The 27,347-nt window shown below is 49.0% G+C and overlaps 1 protein-coding gene across 1 annotated transcript in view; it reads right to left on the bottom strand.

The window, feature by feature from the left end:
* The window catches only part of Wipf1 (WAS/WASL interacting protein family member 1), a 97,268-nt gene extending 71,823 nt beyond the window's left edge, over nt 1-25,445 (bottom strand). Inside the window, exon 1 of the mRNA XM_075984869.1 lies at nt 25,193-25,445. The gene's annotated coding sequence lies outside the window, so the exon portion shown is untranslated. The remainder of the gene's footprint in view (nt 1-25,192) is intronic.
* Nucleotides 25,446-27,347: the final 1,902 nt, after the last annotated feature.

Genomic DNA, 27,347 nt, shown 5'->3' with positions numbered 1-27,347 from the left:
CCACTGGACAAGAAAGTGTCCTTGTCTTGACTGCTGACAGTATGATTTCTAAATTGGACAAGCAGGGCACAAAAGAAAGGAATGCCAGTCTTTGCCAAGACAAGGTAATACAATCCTTCAGAATATCCTGCTTCATAGAAAAGTCTGTCAGATATGCTAGGCCTATAGGCCAAATATGGATGTCCCAACATTGCAGAGGAACTTTCGGTGACTTTCCAGGCAGAGAGCTGTTCCTGTCATTTCTCACATTTGTTGGAAGTTGGGTACTTGCACTTCCTGCTTACTCAGGTAATATTATTTCCTTCTCTGGTCTCTGATAAAGTTGAAGACTTTATAGTTATAGTTTTCCTTGTTACCAGATTCAGAAGAGAAATTTACTAAAGAAATGTAAAGTATATAAGGTTGAGAGACATAAAAAGACAGTTTTGGAAATACAAGTTAGAATAGAAAGTGAATTAGGTACAATCTTTTGGACTCACCAAGATAGGATAGATATGGAATATTTTCTCTGAATTTGTCAATTGTTAACGGCCTAGACATTGTTAATATATTTATTGCCTATATAGGTTTCATATAGCTATTGTAATTACTGTAAATAGTTTTTCTTATATTAGTTATAGCTTTCTTTTTTAATTTTTAGACAAATGGGGGAACTGTGGTGATATCTTGTTTGTACAAATAAAGCTTGCCTGAAGATCAGAGGGTGGAGCTAGCCACTAGCTAACCATAGAAGTCTGGAGGGCTGTACAGGCAGACAGGAAGTGATATGGCTGGGCAGAGAGAGGAAGTAATAAGGCAGGAGGAAACGGGAGCTCAGTCTCCTTTCAGCTGGGAAGTTGAGTAGGTAAGGTGGCTGTGTTTTGTTCCTTCGTCTCTCTGATTGCTCAGCATTTTCTCCAATATCTGACTCTGGGCTTTTATCATTAAGACCTAGTAGAGTTCATGCTACAGACATGGGCATGTCATGCTTATGATTTTGGTTTTTTGACACAGGGTCTCACTATGTAGCCAAGCCTAATATGAACTCACACCCCAGCCTTCTCCCCACTGTGTGTCAACCCATGATGACCCAGTTGCACTCACCACGGACCATAAGCTCATGAGGGCAGAACTATGTTTTATGTGTTCACTGTTGGGTGCCCGGTGCCTGGCACATGTACTCAATAGTACCCACTATATGAAAACTGACTGTGTGGTGACTGAGCCCTTCGGTGACTTCCAGTGAGCCACACTTGCTGATAGTCACACTGTTTCTCGCCTTTCCTTGAGTCTCCACTACAGTTGTAATTTCTTTAGCCCTGAGAAGACCACAGAAATGAGAGCCTTCTGCTTCTGCCTTGGTGATCCTGAATCATCCACACTGAAAAAGAGAGCACCCATCCCTGCCTCCCTGAATATCCCTGCCCAGCTTGGGTACCAGATAAACCCCAGACAAGAACAGCAGGATAGCTGCCTAGCTGAGAAATCATGCCAGACTCCAGAGAGTGAGCCAGAAAAATGAGTAATGTTTTAAATAGTAAGTTCTAGGGTGCATTACACAGCAAATATATAAATATATTGGGACAATTTGAATGAAAAATGTCCCCCATGAGATCATGTATTTGAATGCACGATCCCTGACTGATGGTGCTGTGTGAGCCTTTAGGGATGAAGCCTTGCTGGAGGAATTACCGTCACAGTGGGCAGGATTTGAGGCTTATCGCCTCACCCTGCTTCCTATTTCTCTCTCTTTCTGCTTTCTGTGTTCAACAAAGACGTGATCTCTTAGCTTCCTGCTGCCGAGCCTGCCTGCTGCCATGTCATGTCCCCCCCCCATCATTATAGACCATTCCCTTGGAACTGGAAGCCAGGTGAGCTCTGGCCATGATATTGAACACAACAGACGACGAAACTAATATACACACATTATACAAATACATATAATATTAACTCCACACATAAAAGGGAATAAGAAATTATTACACAGGATGAATTTATGTGACAAACCAAAGTTTTTAAGTAACTTTTAAGTGAAATAGCAGATTCGAAAGAGAACAGCCAAGTTGGCAGGATGCCTGGCACCCTGAGTCCATCCTAGAAGCCAACCAGTGAGTGGGAAGGAAAGAGTCACTGACCACAGACTGTTCTCTGACCCCCCCACACACTGTGACATGCCTGTGTCCTCTCTCTCTCTCTCTCTCTCTCTCTCTCTCTCTCTCTCTCTCCTCCCTCTCTCCTTCCCCCCTCCTTCCTTTTTCCCCCTCTCTGAAGAAATGTATTTTTAATAAAGAAAATAGGAACAGAATTGAAAGGACATAGAGGAACTGGTCCCATCAATGTCTACAACATTTTCCCTCTGCTGTTCTCTTTGGTTTCAAGACATTTTCCAACGAAAAGATTTTCCTCCCTCCCCCTCTTATTTTAAAAAGAGATTCCAGACCTGGCATTAATATTAAGGAGTCCAACCAAGAATGTTAGAGAACACTATAAAACGGAAGCTGCTTAAATTCCTAGGGTTGAGCATCCCTGCTGTAGCGCTCAGGAGGGACAAAGACACTAAGGAGTAAATGTTCAGTTCTGTGTGAAAAATCTACCATCCCCCGTGAAGACACCAGGCAGCTCTTACACACACAGCCTTGTGACGTGTCCGTGGGCTAGCAGTTACCCAGTGTTTTTAACCCAGACATCCAAACAGTTACAGACATGCAGATATTCTGAATGCTCTTGGAGACAACTAATACACACCACGAAAAAAAATCTAGGGTATTCAGAGTCCTTTCAAAACCCCAAATATTAGGCACCTACAATAGCATGGCCGTCTGCTATGAGGAGAAAGATGGCTACGGTTGCCCCGACTTGGTGGAACTCAGATTCCTCCCCTGACTTGGAAGAACTCTGATTCCTCCTCCTCACCAGTGGTCCTTCAGAAAAAGAGGACTGTTGTTTCAGAACCTGGCCGGTGCCAGGCGGTGGTGGTGCACACCTTTAATCCAGGCACTCGGGAGGCAGAGGCAGGCAGGTGTCTGAGTGTGAGGCCAGCCTGGTCTACAGAGTGAGTTCAAGGACAGCCAGTGATACAGTGAAACCCTGTCTCTGAAAATAAGATTTAAAAGATGGAAGTCCAGGGGCTGCAGAGATGATTTTCCACAGAGGCATGGGAACCCAGGTTCAGAGCCCTAGCGTCCACATAATAATGGGGCAGGTAGGATGTTAAGATGGACGGGTACCTAGGGCTTCCTGGCCAGCAAGCTTCACAGAGCTGGTGAGTTCCAGGTTCAGACACAGTGTCTCAAAAATACAATGGCATTTTCACCTTGAGCAAAGAGAAAAGCCTGGTCTAGGAGAAGCGGGGTTTGCAACAGAAGAAATGCTGGGGATTGTGTTGACCACTCCAAGAGGGAAATGGGGGGCAATGGGCTTGGTGTGCAGCAGGAATGGGCACCCGATGACCACTAGGCTGTGCCTCCTTCTCACAGGGATTTTATTTAGTGCGTATTGAATAAGTGTTTCCTGGGTGGGTGGACGAATGACCAAGGCTGGCAGGCGGGTCTGACGTCGGTCTGACACAGCAGCCATGTACCCGAGTGTGGAGCTCCCGTCAGAACTAGGCAGTGGTGGGCCTGAGGCGCGAGAGACTGACTAAAACATAAACCAGACTCCATCACCCCACTGGCCATTCCAGTTAGAGTTCAGGCCTCAGCTCTGTCCATGCCCACATCTCTGACTTGGCCATGCACCCCCCTCCGCCAAGCCCACACACCCTCCTTCCTTTTCCGCGACGCGACCAGCTTGTTCTCACCTCAGGAACGTTGCATTTGGAACTCTGCCTCACACGTACCTCCCCAGCGTACCGTGTGTCTGCTCCCTGGCCACGCCTATCTCCAGTCTGCAGTTGCGTCTTTAGATTGAGTTTCTTGAATCCCAAACAGCATCTCCACCATTCTCTAACCAATCATCTGGTCAGCTTATCACGACCTTAGTTTACCTAAATTACGTGTTCTCTGGCAAGCTTCATGATAAGTGACCCACAAACGCCTGCTGAACAAATACAGGCAACAAAAGGAGGTTGTAGACAGGTAAGGAGGTGCAAAGTGGCTGGAATGCCGGATCCAGCTCTATGGGTTAGCGCGTGTGGGTGCCGTCTGGGCGGCGGTGGTTGTCTCAAGTCCTGCCCTCGAAGGACAAATGGGCTGAGACCCTGGGAAAATGTGTCACATGACCTTCTTACCCCAGGTAACCTTCCACATCAGCGGCAGGGTGGGTGTGTGTGTGTGCGCGCGCGCGCAAGCTACCTTCAACTCTGTCTCCTGGACGGTACTTTAGCTGGAAGCCTTAGGAAGACAGGAAGCAGAAACACAGGCTCTCTGCTCGGCAGAAACAGAGACTAACGACGCTACAGTTGTGGGCCTCTCTCACGTTCTTCTCATCCTGGTTCTATAGAGTCAGGAAATCCACGCATCCCGAACCTTGGCTAATTCTGAGTATCCTGAGGTAAGGATCAGACATATAAGGTTCTGATGGCCCGTGTGATTTCCAGCCCAGACTCGGCAAGCTCACTGTAAACACACTCCCTCTGAAGGGAATAGTAGGGCGCTCGGGCCAGAAAGTTCTGCACCACAGACCCAGAAACAAAACAAATAAAGAATGTGTTCCCTGCTAAGATTTGGCATCTGTCAGCCCACTGTCTCAATTTTGTGAGATTTTTCCAGAAAGGATTTGGGAGAAATACTTATTATTATGAGAACATTAATTCAATACGTTTAATGAGTGTAAATATACATATATTCTAATCTGCTCAGATTTCATCTTTAGGAAAAAATCTCTCTGCTTAACAAAATTAACCTTAGCTCCCCCTCCCCCCAATCAGTGAGGGATGAGTAGTAGAGGGGTCAGGGGAAGTAGAAGAGTCTGGGTAAACAGGGCTCCTTCAGTGATCTCTGGAATTAGGGTCAAAGTCGAAAGGTGGGAGAAAAAAAGCAGTCCTCAGGACTGTTTACGGGGGCCAGGGCAACAGACAAGGCTAGAGAAAGCCCCTCTCCTGCATGAGTTAGGAGCTGAGTGTACGCATTTGTGGGGCAATCACTGACAGCCCCAAAATGCTTGGAAGGACATGCACTAGCAAAGGGTTTGCTTGGCAGAGGAAATTAAACAATTCCCCCTCCCAACTTCACGGAGAACAGCGCAGAAGTCCCTCCACCGCCCTCATTTTCTCGTAGATCAGAGAAAAAGATTATAATAAACGGTGGGAACAGAACTCAGGAATGCGAGGTCCCCTTGGTCCTCCAGTCTCGGCCCTCTAGGGACCAGCCGTAAGCTACTTATTCCTTGTGTTTATTAAGGTCTTACTGTGAAATATGCCAAGCCCTGCTGCCTAGGCATGGAAAAGCAGAACTTGGCAGAGATTCCACACAGCAAAGTCTCTGTGGTAGAAAACACGGGAAAGGGCAGAGCGAGTTTGTCTCTGTTTTCCCTCACCACCACCACGCTCCTCTGCTTCGGTGAGTGCAGCCGCGCCACGGCCTAGGCTAATCTAGAAATTGCTTCCATGTGCAGGCACAGGAAAGAATGTCCTCACTGGCTGCCTGGAAAGGAAACTCTGGGCAGCCACTCCTTCCTGCCAGAAAACGCTTCTCAGGCCAGACAGAGCCACAGGCATCTGAGCTGAGATCACACACATCTCCAGCCTCTCCTGTTTATAGGTGAGGAAACTGAGGCAGGGCCAAACAGACAGCAGAAGAACTGGAGAAAGAATCTGAAAATGCCTCCTTCCTGTATGTTCTCTCTCTCTCTCTCTCTCTCTCTCTCTCTCTCTCTCTCTCTCTCTCTCTCTCTCTCTCTCTCTCTCTGATGAGCTAACGCAGTGTTGCAACAGTGAGGCTAACCGGGTCTGACGTACTATGTCTCAGGCTATAGGCAGCATTTAAGTGGCATAATGAGCAGAACTCACTTATGCAGGGATGCTATGGAGGGGAGGGGAGGGTGCCAAGGACGCTCTCCACTCTGTGTGAGACCGTACCAGGGTCTCCTCTGTCCTTGACTCTTCAGCCTCAATGTCCCGTTAGTGCTAGCGTGGTCCTACACCCTGAACAAAGACCCCAGGAAAGTCTGTACCCTCTTTTCCACAGAAACCCTTTTCCACTATGAACCAGGTTGACTGAGCGTGAGTCAGATCATCCAGAATGCTGCTGACTGTGGAGGGGAAGCTTAGCCCAGGCTCAACAGCGACAATTCACTCCAGACAACCCTCGGTGTTTTCAAGGCTTGCCATGCAGGGGACCTGAAGCCCAGGTGAGTCTGGGCAGTCCTGTTACATAGCCCGATCTTTTCCGCCCCGTTCTCCACTACACTGATCAAGTGTGTCAAAGGGCCCTTTGGATAACACCTCATTCGCAACAGTGCTATCTATAATTAGAATTAGTACTACCTTAGTTGAAAGTATTAAGTATCTTGTTTTTCTTTTCTGTGTGTGGAATGTGTGTGGTGTGTGTATGGGGGGTGGGGTTTGAACCCAAGGTCTCACACACTCAGGGCAGGCACTGAGACACATGTCCAGCACCTCAGAGCCATGCAATAAACACCTCATACCTACATAAGAAACACAGAATCTGAGATATAGCACAGCCTGGATCCTATAACATGGTCCTTCCTAGGGGACTCATAGTAAAGCATCATTTAAGCTTCTATTTCACTATTAACTTATACTATTTTCAGATTAACTATTTCACTATTAATTTGTACTATTTTCAGATGTAATGCGACGGCAACCATCACACACCCATGACACTATAGGCAACCGTGAACTGTGAACGGTTCCCATGTCCTTTTTGCATGGGTAAACGAAGCTCAGACAAGCAAGTGTTTCCTGTCCAAAGGGAATGAGGGTCAGCGTGTTTTCGCTCCCAGTCCCTCCCATGGTGCTCCATCACCGCCTCCTCACCAGCCCTCAGGACTGCAAGGGAGGCAAACCTCGTCCAGTACCACACAGCCTGCGCCACTGGGTCCTGCAGAACTCTGAGGAAACTTCCGTGAGACTGGTTTACACCTGCCTGACAAATGCTTGTTCAAACTGGCATTTCTCACACAGCAAGCTGCTGCCCATTCCCTGGGGATTCCAACCAGCTTTTCCTTGTCTTCTCTATTATTGGGTCAGAGGCCAATTCCGTAGAGTTGGTTCTCTCCTTCCACCTTCATGTGCACCCCTAGGGTTGTACCCAGGTCACCAGCAGGCTCAGTGACAAGCACCTTTATCAGAAGTCATCTCGCTGGCCCCAGCTTTTCTCATTCTTAAGAACAGACAAGAAGTTAAAGACACACACCTGCTTACAAGCCTGATGACCTCAGTCAAGTCAGTAAAACAATTGTTGCGGGAGGTCCTTCCGCTCCTCCAGCCAATAGCCGCTGAGATACCAGCCCATTGGGGCGTGATCTCTCTCTTTAAAAAGAGGGCCACTTCCCTCCACTCTCTCTCTTTGCTTCCTGCTCTGTTTCCGGCGACTAGACTCCTTCCTGATTGCGCAGAGGGCTGTTGTCTGGGACGGTGATCTGTAAGTTTTTTCCCCTTTAAATAAATACCACTCTATTAATCATAATTCCAAACTGGTGCGGGATTGTTTGTGACTTACGCCTTCAAACAATAAAGAAATAAAAATGGGCCAGAATAGAAAATGTATATTTGGTAAACATGGGAATCGTTTCATAAAACTTTTGTTTTTTTGTTTGTTTTCGTCTGTCCGTCTATCCATCCGTCCATCCATCCATCTACCTACCCACCCATACATCCATCTGTCCATCTATCTCTGTATACACCCACCCAGTTCTCTATGTGTGTGTACATATTTGTCTTTTATGGCCCTGAAAGCATTCCAGTCCTGGACCCCACTAGGGCTGAGAAGCTGCTGGTCATCAGGGTATATACACCTGGAAACATCTGCACCCCACTAGGGCTGGGGAACTGCTGGTCGTCAGGGTATACACACCTGGAAACATCTGCAGCACCAGAAGAACAACAGAGACATGCTGTGTGGGTTGGTTTGTTTTCCGCTCAGATCCCCATAGTTAATTTTTCCCTTGCAGGCTGTAGCGCCTTAGCTAGACCTTGAAGGAATCTAAGGAGCTATACCTCAAAAGATCTTGAATACTCTATCCATCCATCCATCCATCCACCCACCCACCCATCCATCCATCCACCCGTCCGTCCATCTGTCCGTCCATCCATCCATCCACCCACCCACCCACCTGTCCGTCCACCCACCCACTCACCCATCTATCCATCCATCCGTCCACCCACCCACCTGCCCATCCGTCCATCCACTCATCCACCCATCTATCCATCCATCCATCCACTCACCCACTCATTCATCCACCCACCCACCCACCCATTCATCCACCCACCCACCCACCCGTCCACCCGCCCACCCATCTATCCACCCACCCATCCATCCATCCATCCATCATCCATCCATCATCCGTCCGTCCGTCCGTCCGTCCGTCCATCCACCATTCCCCTATCATTTACCCAGCTTCAATGGAAAATGTATCTTTCACTCTGGACCACAGGCTAAGCAGGTTTCAAAGCCCTGGTTCAGATAGTTTGTTTACATACTAACTGTGCTTACAGCGGATCCTATTTTCAGATGCCACCCCACTCTCCCCTCCGTGTTTATAATTTATTTTAGTGTAGGCAAGGGCCCCTACTCTGAGCACGCTCCATATGCACTTTTTCTTGCTTAAACTTACAGATTCCTTTTTGTTTGGTTGGTTTTGGGTGGTTTTATGGTTTGTTTTTTTTTTTGAGACAGGGTCTTACTATGCAGTCCTGGCTTTCCTGGAGCTCACAGGGAACAGCCTGCCTCTGCCTCCAGAGTGCTGGGATAAAAAGCAAGCACCACCGTTCCTGGTTCCACTTATAGATTCTTTTTTTTTTCCGAAACAGGGTTTCTCCGTAGCTTTTGGTTCCTGTCCTGGAACTAGCTCTTGTAGACCAGGCTGGCCTCGAACTCACAGAGATCTGCCTGCCTCTGCCTCCCGAGTGCTGGGATTAAAGGCGTGCGCCACCACCGCCTGGCCCACTTCTAGATTCTTATATTAGTAATAACTAATAAAAGAAAAAGAAAAAGAAAAAAGAAAGAATTGAAGTAACCCCACATCTGTTTCCTCACCCCCTAGAATCTACACAGTGCAAACACCCTTGCTCATAGAACTCAAATTAGGACTGCGTTTATTCCTAAAGTTGTTCTGCTGTGGGCCCTTCTGATTTACCTCATGGGAAAAAAAAAAAAGGAGGAAGTTCCTGGGCCATCTTACGCAATAAGGTCAGCTACGGCACACTCTGCTCTCTGGTTCCTCTAAGCAAGAAAGCCATTAACGGTTTTCAGGGAGTTCACTGATTTATGCTGGAACTAGGGCAGAAAAAGATGGAGGTCGCTTAGTTACAAGGCCCAGGTAGGCTTCTTCCTGACTGTGGAAGAATGGGGAAGAAAGGCGAAAGCCACTCTGGGCAACATCCAGTTCTAAGACAGTGCTTCACATGCCCAGAGGCCTGGCTTCCCAGGAGGTCAGCTGACACAACATAGCATCAGCAGCAGGACCCAAAATGGCACTGTGATCAAAGACAAGGCAGGCAGGAAACATGGACCTCAGAAACTTCTAAATCAGAATCCTCGCTCCACCTCTAATTTTTTATTTTTAGGATGGTCTGAGTCATACCAGAGAAACAGAGACTAGGGGAAGACGGCTCAGTCTACACAGTGTTTGCAACACAAGCCTGACGACCCACATTACAACCCTAGAAACCACATCCAAGGCCAGGCCTGAACCAGTGCTTCCAATCCCAGTGCCGGAGAGGGAGAGACAGGAGGCACGCTGAGGCTCGCAGCCTGGCCAGCCTAGCCTAACTAGAAAGCCCAAGGTCTTGTCTCAAAAGGCAAGGTAGACAGATGCCCATCTCAAGGAACAGCGGCCACAGTTGCTCTCTGGCCTCTGCAAACGTACACACATGTACAACCCTCCACAAACATGCATTGGAAGGGAGGGAGGGAGGGAGGAAGGGAGGGAGGGAGGGAGGGAGGGAGGGAGGGAGGGAAGGAGGGAAGGAGGGAGGGAAGAAGGGAAGGAGGAAAGGAGGGAAGGAGGGAGGGAAGAAGGGAAGGAGGAAAGGAGGGAAGGAAGGGAAGAAGAAAGGTAGGCAGGGAGACACTCATTCTATTGCCCTCTGCTGCAGAACAATGAATGGCCCACTGACGTGAAGCTGGACCCCACATCAGGAGGGTGAAAAGTGGGTGTGACTACACCCAGCCTGCTCTTGAAGCGTTTGGTTTTGTTTTTGTCTTTTCCTGGGACTGAAAGGATAACCAGGAGGTCTTCCGGCCCAGGAGTCCCTGGGGCGGCTGACAGTGTTGCAGGCCCGATAGGAAGGAATGGACCACTTCTCATCCGGTCTATGAAGCACAGTGCTCTGCAGCTGTTATGGAGAATTCCTTCCACATCTCCTCTCTGGCCTTGCCCTTTCAGTTCCCCCAGATGTTCTTCCTGTGGAGAGAACTGCGCAGAATCAGGCCTGAAACGGGCCCCCTGCCAGGGAAACCTCAGGGCTCCCTCAACCCCAGCCTAGTGCCTGGGATTGGGCTGAGGACCTCCTTCTCAGAGGTACAGCCTAACTTATCTGAGAGAGCACAGAACTCCCCTCCACACCCTGAAGATCCTGGAGCCATTATTCTATAGGCACAGGGGTATTTTATAGCCTTCTTGTTGGCCTGGGCAAACAGAGGCCATCATGGTCCTGACTGGTGCTGGTGGGGTTTAAACCTCCTGGGGAAACCTCCCTAGGCTGCCTGAGCCTCCTCTGGGAAAGGCTTCAAGCTCCACCCTGGAGCCTGGCAAGAACCCAACGTTTCCTGGCCTCTCCAGTCCCAAGGCCAGTAGGCCCACAGCTGGCTGAGCCCAAGCCCTGAGCAGCTGGGTTTGAGATACAGTTCTCTCTGCAGGAAGGAAGAGACCATTTCCCTCTCGTCCCTGCCCCATCACCAAACTCCGCTGTGAATCGAGCCAACTTAACTTAGCCATCACCTCCTAAGCAGCTAACTGGGCCAGAGGGAGCTAGAGAGAGGTCTTCACTCTCCTCCTAGGGCCGTCCAGAGGCAAGCTGTGTCATGTGGACTCGCGGCTCAGCTGCCACTTGACGCCACTGCTCTCCCCGTGTCTTGCTATTTATCCTGGATGTGATGGGTTTTCCTACATTCATCTTTGAGAACCTGATAACCATGATCCTGCCCAGTGAAAAACAGACTATGCCTCTCCTGCAGCTTAAGAAGAAATTCAATTGTGGTATACTAAACTCAGGCAGGGAGGGAGACTGAATTAGTACTTAGCAGGACTGCGTTCTTATCTGAACTCTGTAACCAACGGGCCCCTGGCCTGGTCTGGGACACCTGACTTCTCCTGTGTTTTCTTTACCTGCCAAATGGCAAAATAATCTTTGAATGGATTCCCATTACTAACACCTTAGAATATTACAGATTTTGGTAAAAGACAAAAGTTCCACAGTTTTCACTTGAACGCTGTATGAGCAGTCTTAGACAGACCTTCTGACGCTCCCTAAAGACTTTCTTCCCGACCAAGGACTGCCGCAGCTTTGGGGGGTGTTCAGGATGTATGTCTGTGAGGACAACAGATGCTAATACAGCAGAGCACAGTTAATGCTGGACCCCAAACCACCAACAACGAGCTGAGAGATCAGTAGTTGGTCCCCAAATTGCCCAGCTCCTATTTGTACGGTGAGTTGGTGGCCCTAGCTCAGAAGTCTGCAGGAAAACAGAAGGGCAGAAAGCTCAGGTCAAGGCCTCAGGACACCATGCCAGTGTTCAGCTGGCTGCCTGAGGAAACATGGGCCCTCTTCTAGCCTGAAGATCAGGTTCCCAAAGAGACAGGAAGGAGAGCTTCATAGCTCAGACTGGATGAAGAGCACATGACCTAGACTGAGTCTCACCCCTACTGAGTTTGTTGAGTGACACTGGGCAAATGGAGTAACCTCAAATTCCCCACCCAGAAATGGGGGCTCTACCAGTGGCTGCCCTGTGAGTGGTTGTGTGGCCCTGGCAGGTTTATTCAGAGGACACAGAACACTGTCGTTGGCTTGGCATGACGGCGATGGGAGAGAGGTATTCACAACCTGAGTTCAGTTCCCAGGACTCATATGGTAGCAGGGGAGAGCGTCCCAAGAGCTGTCCTTTGACCTCCAACTGCACACCATACCCTGCACGAGCTCACACACATACACACAAAATACAAACTTTAGAATGCAAAAAATAAGAACATTATTGTTATTATAGTATCATTATTTCCCCAAAAATGGTTATTGGAAATCTAAATAGGAATAATTCACCCCAATTTCTAAGACCGTGGCAGAGTACAAGCAAGAAATACCCAGATCAAGAAGAAATTAGGAGATGGCCAACTCTTTGTTATTGACGAAATAAGTAAAACTTTCGTATATGGAGTTTAGACATGCACTGATATCCAATATAACCGAGAGGTGTCGATCCCTTGGCCTGTTTAGTTGGCATTGAGTTACTAAGATTTCAGAGTCCCAGGCTCTAACTGTTAATAAGACATTAAGAGCAGGTCAAGCCAAAACGACTGCTCCAGAACACACCATTTCACCCAGCCAGTAGCCTGAGCACGTCCTATGTGCACCGGCAGGGGGAGAGGGGGAAGGGTGAGAAGTTGTGATTCTGCGCCATCAGGCATCTCGTCATCCAGAGGCGAGACAGGTACTCAACAACTGTGGAAGAAACTAAGGTATGTGCTGTGCTGAAAGGCAATGGGAACGTTTGGGTGGAGGACATGCAGGTTAAAACATGGGGATGACGGGGAGCTTGCAAGGTGAGGAGTGGGAAGGAGTCCTCTACACAAAGAATGGGGCTGGGCAGTCAGGAGATGGGTGGTCTATTACGTCTCCTTCAAAGCCACAGCTTAGTCTGGTCACCAGTTCTAGGCACTGCCCGCCCCCCAGCAACCTGTCACAAGAGCTTCCCACCCCTACTGAGATGGTCTGTCCCACCAGAAAGACATCGACTTTTATCTTCCTACAGATTCCTAACCTCTCCTTCTGCACAGTGAGTATCACTGTCAAGTTCATCGACTCTCACACAACCAAGCTGAGAGAGTTTGTGCTCCCCCTCACTGCCCTGCTTGCTTCATTCTTCATCACCACCTTTAACAAAGGGGAGTCTTAATCTGAGGATGGCATACGTCTCTGAGGATCGGAGGGAGCAAGGGACCAAAGCGGAGGACAGTGGGAAAAGAGAAATCTGCCTTTAGGTGTCAGCCCCAAAGACCCACGGCAGCTGGCGGAGTGCACGGATGTGGTCCTATGCCTATCCCTCCAAACAGTCAGGGTTAATGGGGACTCCGGCATGGGAGGACGGGAGGCCTGAGGATGAGGAATTCACACTCAGGATCTCTGCCTCTACAGTCGTCACGGAGGAACATACCCACCTGCCCCCACTAACCAGAGTTCTCAGCGTGGGCTGTAGAGCGAGTGCCTGCTTGGCTCTGGGGTGTAGCCAACCTTGGGAGTCACTACATTGGATTTTAGCCAGCGAGTTGTACAGGGAGAGACCTTTCTACCCACATTCTCTTGCTATAGAACACTGTTCAAACACTGACATGTGCAAAACCTTGCGTTTTCTTCACCGCAATAGGACTTTAGCCTCAGGGTTCCCAGGAACCGGACACTGCATGCCTGACATGCTCCAGCTCTCTGCAGGCAGACAAGGCAGTCTACCTAGTCTACGGCGCTGTCTATCATGAGGCCCTGGACTCGCTTCAATCCTGGCAGTTTGCCAGAATGGACAGACTTCCCTTTGGGGACACTGACGAGGACAATTCAGCCTCACTCCAGGGACTCGGCCCTTACAGAAGAGTCTGTATTTTAAACAAGATGTCCCTTTACGAATCTTCCTAGCGTTTTGAGCAGTAATTCACATTAAAGATCCAGTACCACTTTACTGTGGTATCTACCAAGGACCCAAAGAACTTCCTCATTTTTAACTCCAACTCCTGCTGCCACCCGGATGAATCCCCCGACCCCCATCTGTGTTGGGTCAGTTACAAAATGCTTTTATTCTGGACTACACAGTGTTGGCCTGACCTGCTCAAACAACCAGAAACCTTACTGATGGATTTATTCTGTTCGTATAAACGACCACAGCTGTACAGCTGTTTCTGATTAGCCAGTGTACTGCTGGAGTTATAGACAAATAATTTTATAACGAACTCAGCAAGTACAAGGACAGGAGAAACGGAATCTAGTCTCGCCTCCCAAGAAAATCAGTGGGGGTGGGGGGCTTTCAGTAGAGATCCAGGTTTCCATCCCTATCTGCTGTGGTGCACTTTCTCCTTGTATGTAACTTCTGCAGAGTGTACAACGAATATTCTAGAGGAAGTTTGGTCTCCAGAACTTGGATTCAAGAGGGAGATCTGATTAGTCCTGTTGGTAAAACTCCTCGTGTATTCCCTACTTTGTATTTGATAAGTTACTGCTTTTTCCATTAATACATTTCTGTTTCCTGAGACAATGTCTTAAATAACATATGTTTAGAAGGAGAAATCAGGGTTGAAAGGTCTCTGTTTACTTTATCATGAATAGAGATTAAGTGTTTCGTTTTAGAGAGAAATTAAGTTCTGTGAACCTAGGCACAACTTTTTCTTCTTTGGTTCTAAAAGACAAACACATATACATTTAGAAAATTAAGAAAAAGATGGGGCATGAGTAATTCAAATGGGTAGTCTTTTTTTAGGCTCTCAGAGGACCCACTTGAAACAAATCAGGAGAAGGAGGTTAGAAAGTCCGCATCTCTGAAATGAATCCTGCGGCAAGGGTGTGGGGACGCACACGCTCAGATCCCGTCTGCTATTGAGACTAAACGCCTACAACTTTTAGAAAGCAATCCCACTTCAGGGACCAGCGCACAGAAAAATCTCCCGTGTATTAGCATGTTCAAACACACACATGCAGAAAAGCTTCTGTGTATTAGCATGTTCAAACACACATGTGCAGAAAAGCTCCTGTGTATTAGCATGTTCAAACACACACATGCAGAAAAGCTCCTGTGTATTAGCATGTTCAAACACACACATGCAGAAAAGCTCCTGTGTATTAGCATGTTCAAACACACACATGCAGAAAAGCTCCGGTGTATTAGCATGTTCAAACACACATGTGCAGAAAAGCTCCTGTGTATTAGCACGTTCAAACACACATGTGCAGAAAAGCTCCTGTGTATTAGCATGTTCAAACACACATGTGCAGAAAAGTTCCTGTGTATTAGCATGTTCAAACACACACATGCAGAAAAGCTTCTGTGTATTAGCATGTTCAAACACACACATGCAAAAAAGCTCCTTGTATTAGCATGTTCAAACACACAATGCAGAAAAGCTTCTGTGTGTTAGCATGTTCAAACACACATGTGCAGAAAAGCTCCTGTGTATTAGCATGCTCAAACACACACATACAAAACATATTCTCAGGAGAATATCAAGCAATATGAATGGGGAAATAAGTTACAGAATATTAACCATTTGTGTTATAATTGAGCTTTTATCTGGAGAGAATGTCTCTCTTTATCATGTTTCAAAAAATTGTAGCCTGGAGCCGAGGGTGTAGCTCGTTAGTAAACCACTTGCCTCGCCATGTTTGAGGTCCTGGTTTTAATCCCTAGTGCTGTGAAAGAAAAAAAAGGCCATAGACTTGTATGTAAAATTCCACTTTTAGTACTAGAAGCTATTTATGAAAATGTGCTTATCAACAGTTATGTAAGCAAGAAAAAAGCATCAGCCAGCACTACTCATATTGATTATCTTTAGGAATGAGAATTTGAAAGAGGAGAAAATCAACTTTTTTATACCTATTTCCTTTTGTCTTTTTAAGCGTTATGTATCTGTGAGATGTACAGGTGTGTGTGTGGGGGGGGAGAAGACATCAATTCTCAGCTTCATTTGGGGGACAGGATTCTCAGTGAGCCTGAAGCTCACTGTTGACCAGGCCGGTCGGCCAGTGAGTTCCGGGATCTGCGTCTCCACCAGGCAATGCTAGGGACAGGGCATGCACGGCTATACCGGCTTTCAAGCGGGTGCTGGGGATGCAATCTCAGGTCCCTGTGCGCCACACAGCCATCTATCTCTTCAGCTAGTAGGTACACAATAATTTTGTGACCTGGACAAATTAAAACCATTATTTTGAAAAAGTGACGGAGCCACACGTTCAGCTAAGACGACAGACAGCACAAACGCCGAAGGCCTCGCCTGTCGGTGGATAAGACTTCTCCCAAGCGCCAACGGGAAAATGCATTGCTTTATCAGAGCAAATGGAGGTGATCAATTAATGATTTCTGTGCAGAAAGGATTTTTATGGTTACAATAAGACCATAACACTACACTCGGAGCTCTTTAATCACGCAAGAGCATTTTCTTCTGATTCTAGATTAAGGAAAGAGAGGATTGTCCTGTCTAAAAAACGACCTTCTGGCTCTCAAGTCTTCTACACTCACAGAAGACCCATATACCCTCAACCTAATTTTTTTTTGATTTGTCTCAAATCAAAATGTGAATTTTGAAAATAAACAATGCTAACACCAGGGGAAGGGCAGTGTGAGAGTTTACTATGAGAACCCAGCATTGTTTTCTCTTTGGCAGTGTATGCACGGCAGTCAGGTCCTAGCTGTAATGGGCACACGAAGGTCCTGCCTAAGTAAACCACCTTTCTGGTTTTACCGTCTTTAAAAGGCCTTTAGCTACTTTGCCTTTTTCTGGGGTCTCAGAACTATCGTCAGGAACGATGGCGCATCTGAAAGCTTGTCTCAATGCTCCTCAGCTTGCTGTGAGATCCAGGGACGAGTGGACTGGTTTGTTCTTTTCTTTCTTCTCCCCACTCTGGCCCTTCCGTGTGCAATCCATTCCTACAGTCCTTCCTGGAAGTCACACCCTTGGCCTGCCTAATGCCATGAACCGGGGCTGCTGATGGGCTGTGGCCTGTTTAAGAGTGGGCTGCTTCCTTTCTCCTCCATGCAGGGCTGATCTGACTGTCTCCATTATTCACGTACCCATCCCCACAACACATGACTGTTGTGGTCAAGACACGGCCCTCACTGTTTACATTCTCAGAGAGCAAACAGCTGCGCACATGTCTTCTAGAGACCATCAGTGTTCTCTGCAATATGAGGCCATTCTGCTGGGGGAGGGGAACCCAAGGTCTCCCGAGCAGTATTTGATGCTAACGTAACACCTCAACATTGCATCACTCCGAGTCGGTCTGCTCTCTCGGACCCTTGCAGGCGCAATCTCTTGTGCAGATCGACAAGAAAATGTTTGGAATGTCTCAGAAAGGGGCTGAGGTCATTGGAAATACAGGTTGAACAAGAAATTCAACCAGGTGCCCATTGGTCTGTGTAGGGTCAAGAGTGAATGATGGCGTGGATACCACCACGGAGCAAACGGCTGGCTGTTTGGGCATCTTAAGCAAAAGCTACAGGAGACAGTGACAGTCAGTGAGCTGCTAGTCGCTGAGTAGCGTGGACACTGAGTGATTGCAACAGGGGATAAACTCAACACATCCCAACTTCAGGATGCTACCCAAAGAGGGCAGTGAGAGTGTAGGAGGAAGGATGGGCATGAACCGGGAGAGAAGACAGACGGGCTGGACATTTTAAAGTGACGAGCTTTGCTTACTATAAACATTTTAACACATACAGATTTATTTAAAGGAGCATGTATTGCCTGTGTAAAGAAAATTAAAAATAAGTAAAAATTAACTCTGACTTAAAGTTATGATTGACTGCACTAGCCCAAGAAACTGGATCTCATCTTCCCATCTCACGGACCACTTCCTTCCCGGTTCAGGCGCCATTCCCGACAGAACTGGTTGTGGCCCAAAGGGGTCAGTGGCAGAGGAGACTGGTGTCCTTCAACCTCTCTCTCAGGCTTGTGTCTCTCAGCTACGGCTGAGCCTTCACACTCCGGTGAAGAGACATAGGCGTCGCTAAGGGGTCCTGGGCTCAGTCCTTGCCTCCCAAGCACAAGAACGTGGGTGGCTCACAGAAAGTGGGTGGAAAAACACAGGAAGTGAAAGAAAAGGCTCTCAGCGAATGGGAGGGAACCTGGAAATGCCCACTCCCCAACCCCCGAATTTTTATACATCGAAAAACAAAATGAAGGGAAATTCTGATTGACTTAACGGCGAGCCCACCAGGCTGGACAGAGCTCTCGATTGGGTCTGGGGTCTGTCTGCTACCTTTTCCCCTCTCAGGAGCCAGCACGAATGGGAGGAAGTAGGCTGACCTTGTTCCCTAAGATAACTTGTATTCCTGGGCTTTTCTTATCCGAGGCATGTAGTGGGGTCCCCAGGCCTGGGTCTTGACTGCTGGATGCTCCCGCAGGATGCTCCTGGCTGTTGGCCTGTGTCACCTCAAGGGTATACTCCCATGATTAGTGGGGGCTTTGTCCCCATGTAGCTCATTTGGGTCTACCCACCCACCGACTCTAGCAGAGAACACCACCTCTTAGGTTCTCAGAGAGTGATCACCTTTCTTACAAGAATACAAATCCTACACGTTATCAGAACGAGTTCCTATTTTGGCATATATAAACATACTCTACAGTGAAGGTCATCTGTGGGGGATGAATAAGAATGTCACTTTATCCAGATCATGCATGGTCAAAGTCCAGCTGAAATGTGTTTCCCCGCATCTTAAAAACCAGAGTTTTCTGTGAAACAAGGATATGTTTTGACTGCACATGAAAGTCGTTCGCCTCAACCCTGACTGACAGGGTGAGAAATCTACTTAATGGCCATTAATCAACAAAGTAACATTTCAGGGGAGTAAATATAAAAAGGGATGTTTCTCAAAAGCGGTTCCTCTGAAGATCCTGCAGTCTAATGGGGGAGAAAAGACAAATTGCTACGATACAGGACAGAGCAGGAATCAAGCCCAGGAGGCCCAAGTCTACAGTGGCAGAAGCTGACTGAGAGGAACAAAGCCAGCAGGGAGATCCCAGTGTGCAGGAATGAGTTCTGAGACCGGGAGCCATGCTTATTACTGTAGTGTGCAGGAATGAGCTCTGAGACCGGGAGCCACGCTTACCACTGCAGTGCAGGAATGAGCTCTGAGACCGGGAGCCACGCTTACCACTGCAGTGTGCAGGAATGAGCTCTGAGACCGGGAGCCACGCTTACCACTGCAGTGCAGGAATGAGCTCTGAGACCAGGAACCACGCTTACCACTGCAGTGCAGGAATGAGCTCTGAGACCGGGAGCCACGCTTACCACTGCAGTGCAGGAATGAGCTCTGAGACCGGGAGCCACGCTTACCACTGCAGTGTGCAGGAATGAGCTCTGAGACCAGGACCCACGCTTACCACTGCAGTGTGCAGGAATGAGCTCTGAGACCAGGAGCCACTCTTACCACTGCAGTGTGCAGGAATGAGCTCTGAGACCAGGACCCACGCTTACCACTGCAGTGTGCAGGAATGAGCTCTGAGACCAGGAGCCACTCTTACCACTGCAGTGTGCAGGAATGAGCTCTGAGACCGGGAGCCACGCTTACCACTGTAGCGTGCAGGAATGAGCTCTGAGACCGGGAGCCACGCTTACCACTGCAGTGTGCAGGAATGAGCTCTGAGACCGGGAGCCACGCTTACCACTGCAGTGTGCAGGAATGAGCTCTGAGACCAGGAGCCACGCTTACCACTGCAGTGTGCAGGAATGAGCTCTGAGACCAGGAACCACGCTTACCACTGCAGTGTGCAGGAATGAGCTCTGAGACCGGGAGCCACGCTTACCACTGCAGTGTGCAGGAATGAGCTCTGAGACCGGGAGCCACGCTTACCACTGCAGTGTGCAGGAATGAGCTCTGAGACCGGGAGCCACGCTTACCACTGCAGTGTGCAGGAATGAGCTCTGAGACCGGGAGCCACGCTTACCACTGCAGTGTGCAGGAATGAGCTCTGAGACCGGGAGCCACGCTTACCACTGCAGTGTGCAGGAATGAGCTCTGAGACCAGGAGCCACTCTTACCACTGCAGTGTGCAGGAATGAGCTCTGAGACCAGGACCCACGCTTACCACTGCAGTGTGCAGGAATGAGCTCTGAGACCAGGAGCCACTCTTACCACTGCAGTGTGCAGGAATGAGCTCTGAGACCGGGAGCCACGCTTACCACTGTAGTGTGCAGGAATGAGCTCTGAGACCGGGAGCCACGCTTACCACTGCAGTGTGCAGGAATGAGCTCTGAGACCGGGAGCCACGCTTACCACTGCAGTGTGCAGGAATGAGCTCTGAGACCGGGAGCCACGCTTACCACTGCAGTGTGCAGGAATGAGCTCTGAGACCGGGAGCCACGCTTACCACTGCAGTGTGCAGGAATGAGCTCTGAGACCGGGAGCCACGCTTACCACTGCAGTGTGCAGGAATGAGCTCTGAGACCGGGAGCCACGCTTACCACTGCAGTGTGCAGGAATGAGCTCTGAGACCGGGAGCCACGCTTACCACTGCAGTGTGCAGGAATGAGCTCTGAGACCGGGAGCCACGCTTACCACTGCAGTGTGCAGGAATGAGCTCTGAGACCGGGAGCCACGCTTACCACTGCAGTGTGCAGGAATGAGCTCTGAGACCAGGAGCCACGCTTACCACTGCAGTGTGCAGGAATGAGCTCTGAGACCAGGAGCCACGCTTACTACTGTAGTGTGCAGGAATGAGCTCTGAGACCAGGAGCCACGCTTATTACTGCAGTGTGCAGGAATGAGCTCTGAGACCGGGAGCCACACTAACCACAGGTACTGAAGAGATGTGTGCGGAACGATACCTCCCACTTAGCTCTGCTCTTACAGGATAGCAGCAAAGTCTATCATTTCTGTCTTCATACAGATTTGTGACCAATCTGGAAAAATCTGTAGAACTCACCATGCAAATGCAGAGAAGGCAGTCAGATGGGGATGGGAAGTAGTTTAGTTGAAACCCAGAATGAGAGAGTGCTGTGGAATAAGACTAGGGACAGGCTAGGTGTCAAAGGAGCAAGGCCTGGGAGAAGACTGCCCAGGTCTGAATGCTAACACTGCCACTGGCTGTACAGCTTGACCTCAGGTTCCACTTACACAAAAATCTCGCACGGTTTCATGAATACGAAATAAACCAGCTAAAAGACATGTGAGTGGCAATGGTAGAGGAAGGGGGAGGGGAGGAAGAAGGGATAAAGGAAGGGGGAAAAAGGAAAAGAAAGGACTGGAGGGGCTGAAGAGATGGCTCAGCACCCATGCGGTGGCCCGCAACCATCTGTAACTCCAGTTCCGTGGGATCCAACCTGCTCTTGGGCCTCTAAAAACAGCTGCATTCATGTGGTGTACAGCCATACATTTCTCCAGTCCCTGGATTATTTCATTAGAAGATTTGAAGAGTTTCACTCACTTAAATTAATATAGTTGAGCTTAACTGCAGCTCAGTGATAGAGTCCTGCCTAGCGTGTCCAAAGCCCTGTGTTCAAATCTCAGCGCCACAAAAAAAAAGTTTAAACTGATATAACTGAGAGATAAAGGGGAATCAGAAGAAGAAATGAGTTGTACTAAAAAACAAAAGGCTTATTCAAAGAGGAAAAATACATTTATAGTAAACAACATTAAAATGTTACATAGTGACACAGTCTTATGCGAATCACAGCTACAATACAAAAATTATATATATATATATATACATAGTTACATCTCCTGTTAATTTCACCTGTGTTATTTGAGTAGCAAAGCTTACTGCTTTTGACTTCTCAATAACAATGGGCAGACTCTGTAATGCCACAAGAAACAACAGCATTCTGACCACTGGGCCTGGGTTCCATACCTGAGATCAAAGCATCTTTGCCTGAGGCAGGCAGTCTACTACACTGGTTATTCTCAGCTCCCATCGGTGGGGACTACCATGTCTACTACAACATGAAAGCCAGTATTTCCTGGTGTCAAAGGACTAAGAAAATGATGCATGCTGTCTTTACATTCCCTGTGCTTAACCTGTCCTCAAACCTCAGCAGAGAAGACTCCACGGGGCGCACAGATACTGCAGCACCTCAACACCAAGATTCTTCTCCTCCTTAGGGCTACATGGTAGATAGGAAACAGGTGATAGACCCCGGAGAGCCAAGAGATTGGTGGTATGTTAATTTATGCAAAAAGCAGCTCCTATATGCAGGCTATTCTGTGGTGTATACAGTAATAGTGACTATAATAATGTTAATGATAACAGCCCACAAACACCAACAGCATCGTTGTATACAACCTGTTAAGTAGACCAGGCGCAGGGCCACACCTGAGCCTCACAGCAATCCTCCAGGTAGAAACTGTTGCTCTCATTTTAGGGGTAAAGAGATAGAGACCTGGTAAGACAGGGTACTTAGCAGACACAAGATTGAGTAGACTTCATGGTCCAGGCAATAACACGGGAACTGTACTCGGTACACACCACATCCACCTGGGGCTCACGAAAACTGAAACCTCTAAGGCTAAAGGCTCACGCACAAAATTCCAGTACCCAAGAGGCAGAAGGAGGAAGAGAGCCCCAGGTTCAAGGCTAGTCTGGTCTACATTGCAGGTTCTAGGCCAGCCACAGTTATCTATCATGACCCGGTCATAAACAAATCACAAAACAAAACTTCCACCCCGCACACCACACTCACAGAATTAGGCCTTTGTGAGCTTCTAGTCACACATGGCCAAGGACCAGACTACGCCACACTAATTCACACCTTAGCAGATAATACTACTTAACTCACTGAAGGGACTCTCAGAGTTTTTATTATTCAAAAGTATACATGAGTCAGAGTGATCTCAACCTGACTGTAATTCCCACGGGGTGAAGAGCAACTAACATTTGCTAGGGCTGGGCAGCACAATGAGGGGCCATGAGGAAGTCCTTTGTCCCCGGGAAGTGAAACCAGGAGTGTTTCTCAACGGAAGCGGGCACGGTGGGACAGCATATGAATGTGCCTATTAATCTTTCCATGGAAAGCACACAGAAAACGATAATTGCTAAGGGAACGAACCCAGGATGGACAGAGTCCCACCAGCTGGAAGTAATTTCTCTCCTCCCCATCCTTGAGTGTGTGTCCTCTGCCCTTCTCCACCTTACCACGTTGGCCTTGCAGTCAAACTGTTTCAAAACGAGGTTGTCTACGCTGATGGGAAGCACCGGGTACAAGCCCTTCTGTGCTAAACTCTCCTCTACCAACAGAGGGCATGACTAAATCTTCCAGCACAGAGACCCTCCCTCAGTGCTCAAAAAGCAGCCCGCTTGATACCAACTGCGACCCAACTGGCATCTGTGGGGTCCGTGGCCTAACTACACGGGCTGCTGGAAACCAGCTGCAGAGGGCCCTCTGTATGGAAATCATTAGAACTCTGGTCGACTCCATTGGAGGACAGGAGGCCCCTGGAAGGCCACAGCTCTGGGAGACAGATTCCCAGGTTCTTAGGAACGAAGGGTTACAGCAAGAGACAAAAAACGCTCTCGAGAACCTTTATTCTTCCAGTTTCGATGTGGAACGCGAACATCTTTAAAATCACAGCTCTAGGTAGACACACACTTAGATAGCAAAGACAGTGATAAAGACACCAATCACCCTGCAGTTCGTTTCTGCGCCTGTGTCTCGGTGTTCCACGATGCTCAGTGACTGAGTTACCCGTGTGTCGAACTGCTTCGTGCTGTTTAACACCCCGCTATCCTTCTATATCCTCACGCCCTGTAATTTAACAACTGTCAAGATTATCAATCCATTCATTTCTGAATGAGGCTCGGGTCACGTGGAAAACCTAAGGGCTTTAGGAAGTAGCCAAGCACACAGTGGAAAATGTGTGAAATGAACAACCGGCTCCAGCTGGAAAGACCTTCATTCGCGGAAGGTCCTGGAATTCCATCTTGCGTACAAATCTAAAAGCGCTCATGAGATTCCCAGGGAGGAAAGGTAAGGCAGGGTTTGGGTAGTACCAGGGAAGACGTGATGCTGCTGAGCTGCTGCAAGAACATTTGCAAAGCCTTGTCTGACACTCACAGACGCATGTACGATCTATACAGTGCGACGCCCTTATGTCTGGGAGACCCAACCTTGGGATGACAACTGGCAGGTGAGTGGGGTGGGGGGGGCAGTGTCCCGAGCACTGTAAGATAAGGGCTGATGTGATTGTTGATGCAAGGTTTTCTCTAAGAAGTCAAAAGGTCATCTACAAACTGAAACAGAAAATGTCTTTAGGCTATTTACCCATTATTGAAATAAGCATTTTTGAGGAGGTAAAATCTATCTATCAATGACTCCAAAAGAAACTGCAGTCATCAAATTGTGCGGAAAGTATTCAAAGAAAACCTACCCAGGCTGCACACACGTCCACCGTCCCTGTGGGTCCCCGAGGCTACCTGCAGCCCAGAACAGGATTGGAGAGACGTGAAGAGCAAGAAAGATCCAAGACAGACTAGCAGTTTTCAAAGGAAGACCTAACCTGCTCACTGGAGAGAACCTGAGGGGCTAGGAGCCCATAGCCCAGGCTAATATTCCTTGGAGATTAAGCAGGACCTAGTCAAACCAGGTTCCACATAGACACACCTTTTGTTACTCTGAGTTCAAAGTCTAGCCACAAACTGAGGATCTGGGTCATCCCTATTGGATTTCCCTTACACTAGCAAGTTTAACAGTTCTTTCTTTTAAAAGGAAAGCATGCCAAAGTAGGGGGTGCGAGAATGAAGGGAAGCTGTCCCAGACTTGGGGAGAGGCCCCGGGCGCAAAGCCCTGACCCGAGCTGGCCGCGCTTCAGGAGCAGACACAGGCACCTAGGGCGTGCACAGACTCGGGGTCCGGATGCCTGGGAGCATTGAAGGGGAAGTCAAGTTCTGCGATCCAAACGCCACAAAGTCACCCGCCCTCGGCGGAGCTTGGGGCTGCAGATGCGGCGTCCGGGCATCGCGGGAAGACCGCGGTGAGATCCAATTCCGACCGCGGACAGCCCCGGGTCCATGCAGCCCAGCAGCGCTCAGCGGGGAGCGCAGCGTCCAATGCCCTCGGCGGCTGCCGCCCCTTCCTCCCTCGCGGGCGGTACCGCGGGCCCGGGTTGGGACCGCGGCCCCGACATCCCGCCCGTGCGCCCCCCAACTCCGTGGACCCCTCGTCCTGCATGGCGGGGCGCGGCTCTCTTACCGCGCGGCGGCTCCAGGCGGCTCCTCGGTCCCGCGGCGCGCAGGGCATTTTTTTTCTGGCAAACTTTCTGGGTCCGCAGGGCAGAGCCGGGGAGGGCAGGAAAAGCGCTCCGCGTCGGGAGGCTGCGACCATCCGGGAACTTCGCCGAGATGTGAGCCCTCCCCCTCGGCCCGCGTCCTCCCCCTACGGCCCCCGCCACACGCGGACGCCCAGGCCGCCGCTGGCCCTTCGCCCTTCGCCCTCGCCGCGCCCTGCCCGCCGAGGCCGGCGGGACCGCAGCCCGGGCTGGGCTCGCCCCGGGGCGGAGACCGAGGGGTCCGGACCCGCGTGCGCCCAGGAGCCGGACCTGGAAGGGGTAGCCTACCGAGGGCGCAGTCCCTGGCGACTTGCCAGGCCTCCGGGTGGAGTCCTCTCATCCTCCTCATCTCCTCCCCGCTTCCAAACCAGAGGACCCGCTTTGAGAAACTTAAAAGTTCCGAGTCACTTCAAAGTTAGATCTTAAAAATGGAGTGGAGCCCACTGAGATCCAAGGGCCACGCGCGTCCCGTTCCCCACCCACTGGGAACGCACTGCTCTTCCCATGTTAAGATGCCAATCGGTTGGGATTCTCGGAGTCGTTTTTGTTTGTTTGTTGTTGTGGTTTTTGCTGCCTACTTCTGAAAACATGGAAAAACTAAGCACGAGTGTAAAGCGAAAACCCAGTCCCTTCTACATGACTCTCGCCAGTTCCCAACACCATCACCATCCGTCCTCAAAGGCAAGTTAACACCAAGATGACACTTTAGACGATGGCGCAGAGGCAGGCGGATCTCTGTGAGTTCGCGGGCAGCCTGGTCTACAGAGCTAGTTTCCAGTCTCCAAAGCTACAGAGAAACCCTGTCTCGAAACAAACAAATCAAAACAAAACAAGAAGGTGCATTTGAAAAGACAAAAACAAATGGTGGTCCGTATAATAACAATACAATATAAAAAACATACTGTAAAAATACCAAGACGATGTAGCTCTCTGAGTGAAGGCGGCAAAGCTTCGAGAAGGTCCGCTTCAGAATTTGGCATCAAGAATATCACTTCAGCGTTTCTGTGCTGCACCGTTTCCATGTGTGTGCGTTCTGACTTTGACATGCTTCTGACAGATGTGATTACCATGGGAAGACAATGACATGGGCCAAAGCTCCTAATCTCCTATTGGCTATTTTGGTAGGGGTCCCTAAATGCACTCATCTTGTTTTGTTGCTGTTTTAGGTCTCGCGATGATCTCCAGGCTGGGAACAAGCTCCCACGGTTAGCTGTGTTCATCTACGGTTGGTTCTACAATTGCCTCTTATTTATGCATCGCTTTAGTGCATATAGGTGTTTTGCCTACAAATACGTCTGTGCTTCATGTGCATGCCTGGCGCCACATAGGCCATAAGAAGGTGTGAAATCTCTTGAGAATGGAGTTACAGACTGTTGGGAGCCACCAAGTAGATGCTGGGAATCCAGCTAGTGGCGTCTGTAAGAGCAGTAGGTGCTTGTAACCGCCGAGACCGCCGAGCCACTCCTTCAACTCTGGTCCCCATTCTGGAGGCTGAGTTTGGATCTTTCCCTGTGTTAGCGGTATGTGGCTGCCAACAACACAGGGAATCTATGAGGAAGGTGAATAAGCTGTTCTCTGCCGTGTGCTGTCGCTAAGCAGTGCTAAGTACCCGGTACTTAATATAGTAGATGATAGTCACAAATGCCAGAAAAGGGGGCTCACCTACTTTGCTGGATTCTCCCAGACACCTTGGGAAATAGGCATCTGTCTCTATTTCACACACAAGAACAGTACCCCAGGGAACTTGGCTGACCTGTATGTGAATTCAGGTTAACACTAATATCTTTGCTTCGACCACCATGTCAGAAGTCTCTTGACTTCATCTGTTCCACCTCTGAGCCATTACTGGTACGAATGACCTGACTTAAGATCCCTTAATGCCAAGCGACAAAGGAAAAGCGTGTTGTTACATGCATTAGTAAAGAATTGCTGGTGTCCAAGCAGATCTGGCTACAGCTCCTTGGGAGCCTGGGTCCTGTCTCCTGGATGGATGCAGGAAGGATGTGAACTGAGCACTGTGCTAGGCCAGGGGATGCTGCAGGAATCAGGAAGTGCTGGGGAGGACCGTGTCTGCAGGAT

Source organism: Microtus pennsylvanicus, chromosome 9 (assembly GCF_037038515.1).
Source record: "Microtus pennsylvanicus isolate mMicPen1 chromosome 9, mMicPen1.hap1, whole genome shotgun sequence".
NCBI lineage: Eukaryota > Metazoa > Chordata > Mammalia > Rodentia > Cricetidae > Microtus > Microtus pennsylvanicus.
This window is presented reverse-complemented; position numbering and strand designations above follow the sequence as displayed.